The sequence below is a fragment of the Egretta garzetta genome, unplaced genomic scaffold, assembly GCF_000687185.1.
Source record: "Egretta garzetta isolate BGI_Z169 unplaced genomic scaffold, ASM68718v1 scaffold1, whole genome shotgun sequence".
NCBI classification, from domain to species: Eukaryota; Metazoa; Chordata; class Aves; order Pelecaniformes; family Ardeidae; genus Egretta; species Egretta garzetta.
The window spans coordinates 1354032-1362343 of NW_009258542.1; positions in this window are offsets into that span (position 1 = coordinate 1354032).

The following is an 8312-nucleotide window of genomic DNA, read 5'->3' on the forward strand; positions in this document are numbered from 1 at the left end:
CTGCAAGCTTGCTGAGAAGAGCGTGGGTTGTTTTGTTTTCTCTGCCATTAACCGGAGAGCTGCACACCTCCATCTGCACAACCGCGAGCATACACAGAACGAGTCACTGCAAGTTGGGTTCACTGCACCGCAGCCAGACACAAGGTTCTCGCTGGCTTTCCCACCTCCTCGGCGCAGAGCTCTGCCCACCCTGCCAGCATAGCACCCAACGCCAGTTATGTCAAAAAGATTTCAAACACACCTGCTGTTCAAGGAGTTTAACCTGGTATGGTTTAACTGACTTGGGTTATCAGGCGACGACTCGAGCAGTTCTGCTGGCAGGTCAAGGGCTCAGCCAAGAGGGGGAAAAGGGAAAGAAATGACACTGGGAAGCACTGGAAAAAAAATTCAGCAGCACTTGTTACCCAGTCCCGCTGTACCAAACCAACAGCCCATCACAGCAACAGGTCTCTGTTTTGCCATCAGATGAAGATCACTTTGCTGCTCTAACTGCGAGCCTCCATCCTCTCCCCATTCACATTTTCTAGACAGAAAAGTTGGAAAAAAGAGGGAGCTGGCCAGGCTAAGCTTCTGAGTAAGCACTCCCCACACGGCACAAAGCTGAATCGCTTCCTTGAAGCCGGAGAAATTAAGTGATTTGGATGAAAATTTAATCCGTATTACGCCAAGAGCACCTCCTAGCACAGATGCTGTGGCTGTCAGCAGGAGACATCTAAAATGCTGGCCCCCAGCCAGACGTGAGCCCACACCAAACCAAGCCCTTTCTGCGCCCCAGGAGGGAGGCCGCGGGGTACCCAGGGCGGAGGTGGCAGGTACCTGCCTCGAGGGCTGCAGCTTTAATTAGCCTGAGGGCACCAAGCAATTAACACGATAAGCTGCAGCACCTCCTACAACAGCAAGGCATCTTCATCCTTTTCAAACCAGCTAACTCAGCGTGAGCCCTTACCAAGAAACAAAAATGCCTTATTTTATAAACCCCATGGAGTTCAGTCATTAGAAGAAAATGCAAACTAACTTGTGAAGTAATTGCCTATTAAAATAAGCTTTTAAAAAAAAAAAAAAAGGAGCACTGCTGCAGGAATTCACGAGCAGCCTGCACACAGCATGAGAGGGGCAACCTAAGAGATAATCCAGGAAAATGCAGAGTCAAACTAGCTGATTCAGTCTGTTCCAGCTCTGTAGCCTATTCATTTTCAGAAAATGCTCCACCACGCTTATTTTCAGTCTATCCACGAAAATTCAGTACTTCTACACATTTTTCTTCTGCCTATACAAGAACTAGTCTATTAACAAAGGAGGAAAGGCTCCGGCAGACGAGGGACGCTCTGGGTACCGCACGCCCTGCATTACCTGCTCTCCTAGTTGAGGGGGTGGCAGAAATTAAAACCCTGACGTCTGTAAGCATATACAACCTAAAAGTACAATCACCAAGGAGAGGGAAAGGGAAGCGCTAGATGCGACAATGCTGCAAGAAATGAAACAAAAGAGGACACAGACAGGAGTGTAATATTAATTCCTATCACTTGAATTCTTACCATGTTCTTCTTTCAATAGTAAAAAGAAATATATATTCTTGCAGCTACCTCATGTAGGAGAAAGCAAGCTGATCTTACTGCTAGCTTCAAACCATTACGATTCAGGTAACGACACAAAAAAACACAGTTACTTTTTGAAGTTGAGCTGGAGGCTGTAGGAGGTATACAGTTATAGAAAACAGATTTTTCTTCTAATGGACAAGGTACACAAATGCCTTCCAGCCTTTTTAATGATTCGAGGCATCTCAAATTCAACTAAGTGCTTATTAGCAAAGCAGGGAGGGTTCATGTGACAGGAAGAATGAGTCACCAGGACTCGCGTGGCCCAGCACCGCTGGGCCGTCCTCGCCCTGCCTCTTCCACCTGCCCTGCGCAGCAGCGGAGGAAGGCTGCGCCGCAAGGAAGGCTGCGCCGCAAGGAAGGCTGCGCCGCAAGGAAGGCTGCGCCACTTGGGCTTGCAGGCGATTCCTCCTTGGGTCACTGCTGGGAGTCTTCAGAACCTGGAGATCTAAAGCAGCGGTTTTGGCTGAAGTCTGTTCTGCTGAGGCTGTGGGGTGTTCTTTCTTGGAGTCGCTGATGGATTTTAGCTTTTAAAGCTTGTATTTGTGGTGTTACAAAATAGGCAGTCTTCACAGCAATGCATACAGTTACTAAAACAAAAGTTTGGCTGTGATTTTTCACCGGGTTTCTCAAACAACAGAAAGTTGCCTGACAGAACGGGGTTAAGACCCAGGGACATTTATTTTCCAAAAAACACCATCAGAAGCTTGGCTCCAAGCAAGATGTGGCCTCTGTCTGCCACTTCCCCCTGCTTGAAACTCATCACGTGCAAATACACGCAGCACAATGGCATTACAGTTCAAAACTTACCAAATGTTTTGCAATATTTCCACTTCAACTTTGAAGAAAGCTTTTCCAATATTTGTTAGTTCTTCCAAATTTTCTAAAACTTAGCACATGGGCTGCTGACACAGCTTTGTATCTTTCTTTTTTAACCTCCCCTTGCCCCAGGTTCTTAGGCTACATGCAAATATTCTTTGTAACCGAACTGTGACTACTACAAGCTTCACCTTAACAATATATCATCAGTAATGTATTAACTCAGCACCGTATCATGAATGTTTACTGGATATCAGTTCTTATTTTATGTTCTGGCAGGCAAGGCAGAACTGCACAGAAATCCCAGAGGAATCCTAGAATGAAGAGAACCCTTACCAGATCCCATTTTATTGTTACTATGGTTTCCGTGAGATTTCAGAAAGGCAGATATTTAAGCTAATGACAGAAAGAGAATCAATATTTTTTTAAAAGGTAACAGGATTGATTTTTTTCAGAACACTGAAATCATACCCTTTGCAAGCCAAATGTTTGGGGGGGAAAAAAAAAAAAGTGTATCACCACTAAATTTGAGAGTCCTCCAGCAAGGCAACAGCCTGCCCACAAAAAGGTTACACCTCGCTCCCCCTGCAACAGCCCTTACTTTTATCCTTCCGCGTCTTTGGCCTTTTGGAAGCAAATGAAAGTTTCTGCCATCTCTGAAGAAGAGAATTATTTTTATTGACTTATGCTTTACTTTAAACATACCCTGATTTGAAATCCTGACTTTTGCCCAATGCTGTTGCAGATTCCTCTAACTTAATATCAGCTTATTAATCAGCAGGAGTAACGATAAGCTATTAGACAAGTCAACCCACGTGCATCAGCCCTCTCCTTGATGAGCAAATAACTGTTTTCTCCCACAGGCTCTTCCAGTTCATTTAACTGAAGGAGAGTGACAGCCCCGAAGAGCGTGTCTACCCCAGCTACCTGTGCTCAGGCATGGCACGGTGTGTGCTGCACAGCTCTTAGGCGACAGCCTCGGCAGTCGCGCTGCCTAAGCAAACCCTCCCTCCGGCTTCTCCCTGCACCAGGAGATGCTGATGCTCCTGCCCAAGCTTCCCACTGGGGAACCGATTCCCCAGGGCCCTGAGCGTAGCCCAGCTACGGGCAGCGACCTCCCGAGGTCTCTGCCAACCTGACCTACTCCTTCATTTTAATAAAGGACTGAAAACCTTGCCTCCCACCCCCTTCCACCCCAAAAATGCTTTTTCTTCACCAGCTCCCTGGCACGCAGCAAGCACAGAGCTGCACCCACGCAGCGGGATGCACAGGGCACGGACCAGAAACCAGCAGGAGCACCCGCCTGAAGGGTATGTTTGCAACCACCCTCGCAGCTACCAAGGTAAAAACACAAATCAAAGCATCTTTTTATGTCCATCAAAACACAACCCATGCTCACGAGGATGTTGTTCTTCACTGATTCACTGCAGTTAATGGCCTGACAACATGGAAATACACCTCGGTCCTGGGAAGCAGGGTGATCTAATTCCCTCGCCTCTGTTCAAATGGGGAACTATACTGGTCTGGCTAGACTGTAAACAAGCACTTGGGCCAGCACAAACCTGTGCCCACAGACTGTCCACAGGTTTGAGCGTTCAAGGTCTTAATGCAGAAGAAGTAGGTTTTAATCTTAGATAGCCGTCATTAAATTTCAAACACTTAACAAAGCCAAAGGCCTTACCATAATACTTAGGATCACATTAACCTTTTTTCTAGATATTAAGACATCAGATTAAGAATTCCAGATCTTTTAAGCATTTTAAAATATCGCCTTTTTTTAGTTATTGTATGAAGAATGTTGAGTATCTCCAATGGGGAAAAAAAAAAAATTCCATTGTGCCACCATGTATCAAATTTGGAGATCCCACAAGAAGAGACAGAAACAGAATGAATGGATACATCTTAATACTGGATTTTTCTTATTAGTCCCAATGACAAAGAATCAGAATTCACACACACGCAAAACTTTTGCTACTTGCTTTTGCTACGGCTCCTTTTAAAACGTGATGCCAAGCCCACATAAAGAGGCACCACATCTCCTGTGAGCCACTTAAGAACCCAAAGGCCTGAGGGACTGCTCCTACATCTGCCTCCCAGATGGGGTTACTGAACCCCACTGAACTTCAGTGATGAGAGAAAAGTCACCAAAGAAGCCCAAGTGAGCACCCAACACCATTCCCAATATCTGAGATAATATTTTTTTTTTAAAGTTTCCATGCAAGGCTATTTTCTGCTGTAACACAAGCTATGTGATGATACTGGACTACTACTGTTTCACAGCATTTGCCAAGTCCTTTGCGTTTTAGAGATGGAATCTCTTTTCATTCTATAATTACTTTTTCACATAGACTAAAACCTTGCACACTCACCTGACAGGTACTGTTGCCTACAGAAGCGGGTGTTTCAGAATGAAACAGTGAGACTTCAGTCACCTGAACGCAGACTGGGCTGGACATGGGGCAGCTTCAAAGAAAGCATGTGGCCCCCATCAGCCGCAGCCCAACATTAAGAGCGGTGGCCGTGCAAGAGACACGACTTCACTCTGCAACTTTTTAAAAAAATCTGTACTGTTAATGTCAATGGACACCTCCTGTTCTACTCATACAAAAAAGAAAACAGAAAAAAAATGTGAAAACAACCTACCTTGGAAATTTCCTTACTGTTCTTATCAGTTGCATGTATCTTTAGCAAGCACATCTTCTGCACACTACTGACACCTCACCAAGGAAACGAATAGCCAATGGCATCACTGATTCTAACTGCTGACATTAAAAGATACAGTATATTCTCATCTTTTAGTTTCAATCTGCGCGCTCATTTCAACTGAAAAATTAAATACAAGCTTAAAGAAAGCACAAGTTGACAACTGGTATCTGCCGCCCTATTTCACTCCAGCCTCCTCAGATATTAAGCACTGTGGTCCTTCATGGATTTAAACTGTATTCACGCTGTACCTTCAGCAATGTATTTCTTCTACAAATTCACTGAAAGAAAACCAAACAAATGGAAAAATCTTTCTTCCTTATGTTTCCCATAGACACCGCCCCTTACAAAATGATTCATGATCCATGTAAGCCTTCCACAAGCGGAACAGGAAGAAGTACCACTGAAAAAGGAATGTGTCTTCATTATTTAACGTACCGACCATTTTCTAGGTGGGTTTACATTACTCATACACATCATTTTCAAATGCCTCAAGTAAAAAGCATGCCTCAGTTAACATACAGGGTAAATAAACCTATTAAAAGCCCAGCTATTTTTTCCAGAATGGAGGTTAGTTTCTATTTTAAGGACGCAATACAGTTCTGCCACTGAACTCACAATCCAGGGGTTATACTCGAAAGGCCTTAAGCCACCAAATCCCTGTATAACTTTCCCAAAGGCAAGTCTAAAAGACAACAGCCTCCCAGTGTCCCTTTTTGGGACACAGCACCACCCAGAATAAGGATACCAGAGCATGCTGCAGCCTGCCTTCCTCCCAAACATCTCCTGTTCCCACTTCCAACAAGCACAGCCCAGTCACCCGGCTGGCAGAGGAGGAACCAAAACCAGCGATCTGCCCCGGTCACCCTGCCCAGCTCCTGCACGCTGCCCCAGCCTGTGTTCCCGACAGAAAGGGGCCAGGGGAAGCAGAAATCCTTTTTCTGGAGTTTTAGCTTTATTCTTCATCGAGCTGCACTTCCTCAGTATATTAGCTCAGACTGCCACATCATCCAAAGGCGTCATCGCAGGCTATTTTTTATCCGATTATCTAATGCCTGAACAAAGCACAGGGGCTAGAAAGTTAGCTTTAGAAAATAAATCATATGCCATCGCACATCCCTTTAACACTGCACATATCAGCGAATGGACACGGGCTGTGAGTTTGCAGCAGAGGAGGCTGCTGGGGGTGCACGGCTCACCCCCCCATCTGCAGGGCAGGGCGGGCTGAGGAACAGGGCAGCAGAAGAAACACGCAGGCTTCAAACTCAGTTATCAATTTCTGTTGCCCTCAGATTATCCTCGTTAACTATCACCTTTTTTTGCTAAAAATACACACACTCAGGGAATCCTACAAATATTTTTTACACGTTCAAATAGTGCCCACACCTCAACAGCGCTGTTCTACGCATAGGTCGATACAGCAGCGACACTTCCAGGAGCAGGGGTTACACAATCCCGGCATGCTTGGATGGTATACCACATGGTATATCACATTTAGCTGCGCGGGAACCACCTCAGTATGCAATAAACCCCACTAACACATTACCCTCTCCCCCCCCCCCCAAAAAAAATTTACCAAGTTTTAAAATTCCCAGTTCTCCTTCACTGCCTCATAATCCAGTACCTTCAAGATTAAACACGCTTGTTCTGAATTTATACAGGCTACCCCTACTTAATGGATGCTATATTCAGCTCTAGCCCTCATGGTTATCAATTCACTACAAGTCTTCCTTCGTTGACACATGCTATGTTCGTTAATCGTACATCCATACACACAATAAGTTTCAGTGTATGGGAAAAAAACTGACATGTTCAATGCTAGAGAGACTCTCCCACCCTCTTGTCTCCTCTTCATCTAAATACCAACCCTGCATCTTCAGTTCCACAGCTTTGCAGGGTTTTTTGGAACAACACAAGCATTACGAGCCAGTTCAGCAGCAACACACATTACAACGTGAATACCACGGTTCTGGCAGAGGGCGAGGAAAAAAAAAGCAATTTCTAAGCAGCTACACAAAAGCAGATATATTTATATGGGAGTTTCTGATTCTGCACTCTGGTTACACCACTGATTTCACGGGGCCTCCATTATCTGTTTGTCTTTAGCAGTATAAATCCTCTGGGGCACAGCCGGCCTCCCTAATCTCTGCAGTACCACGCAGTTATGCTCTACAGCAATAGCGGTGTCTGCTCCCTGTCTGTCGGATGTGTTAGCAGGATCTGGCGAAACGACAGCTTTGCACATTTCTCTTTAAGGAAACCAGGACTGTGCTTATCGGTCAGGTACAGAGTCACTGAAGAGCAACCCAATAGCGTCCTTCAGCACATTTTGTTACCTATCTCCACGGGCAGAAGGTGATGGGACGCAAAGCTGATCCCTTTGTAAAAGACATTTGTGAAGAAATTTGTCGGGGTCAACGCCAACAGCAGGACTCTGACGGGAAAGGCGATTAGTGAAGAGACCTGGTTATCTGTACCTACCATTTCCAAGAACAACAGTAAAGAGATTTGTGAACACATCTGTTTTGCACAGAACAAAACAAAAAAAAATCCCTAAGTTTTACTTAACTTTTACCTTTCTGGTATGTAAAAAACCAGAGATCTCCAGCTGTCATGATGAAACTAATAGCCCATCCCGATGGGAAGGTGCATCTCGTATTCTGAAGAAAGCGAGCCTACCCCCGCTGAAAAAGCTACCGAGGCAAAGTCATAACACAGTGATTTCTTGTAAGGCACTTGGTTAAGGAGGAGAGTATTGTGTACCCTCTTGAGGGATTTCTCTTCCTTACTTTAAGTAACTAAGTCTCCACATCTGCATGTCAAAAACACGTGTGAGCAGGAGCCGGGTCACACAGCGAAGCCCAACCGACCCCTCTCCTTGAGGCTGATACTCCTGACAAAATACGTCCTCTCCGTCAGGAGGCAGGGAAGGAAGAACAAACCCAAATTTATGAGGGAGCTCTTTAAGGACAGTCTCTGGCCTTACGGGGATTTCGGTCTTAGCCAGAGATGTCCACATACAAAGATGAAATAAAATTAATGTAAAAGATAAAATAAAATTAACACTGATCTCTAGACAACGGAGAACAAGTTCGCTCCTCGGAAGAGTCCGCGCAAAGCTCGCTGACCAGCGGGCTGGAACAGAGAGGCCACGGAGCGTCTCCGCAGCATCGCAGGGGCCGAGCGGACCCCGAC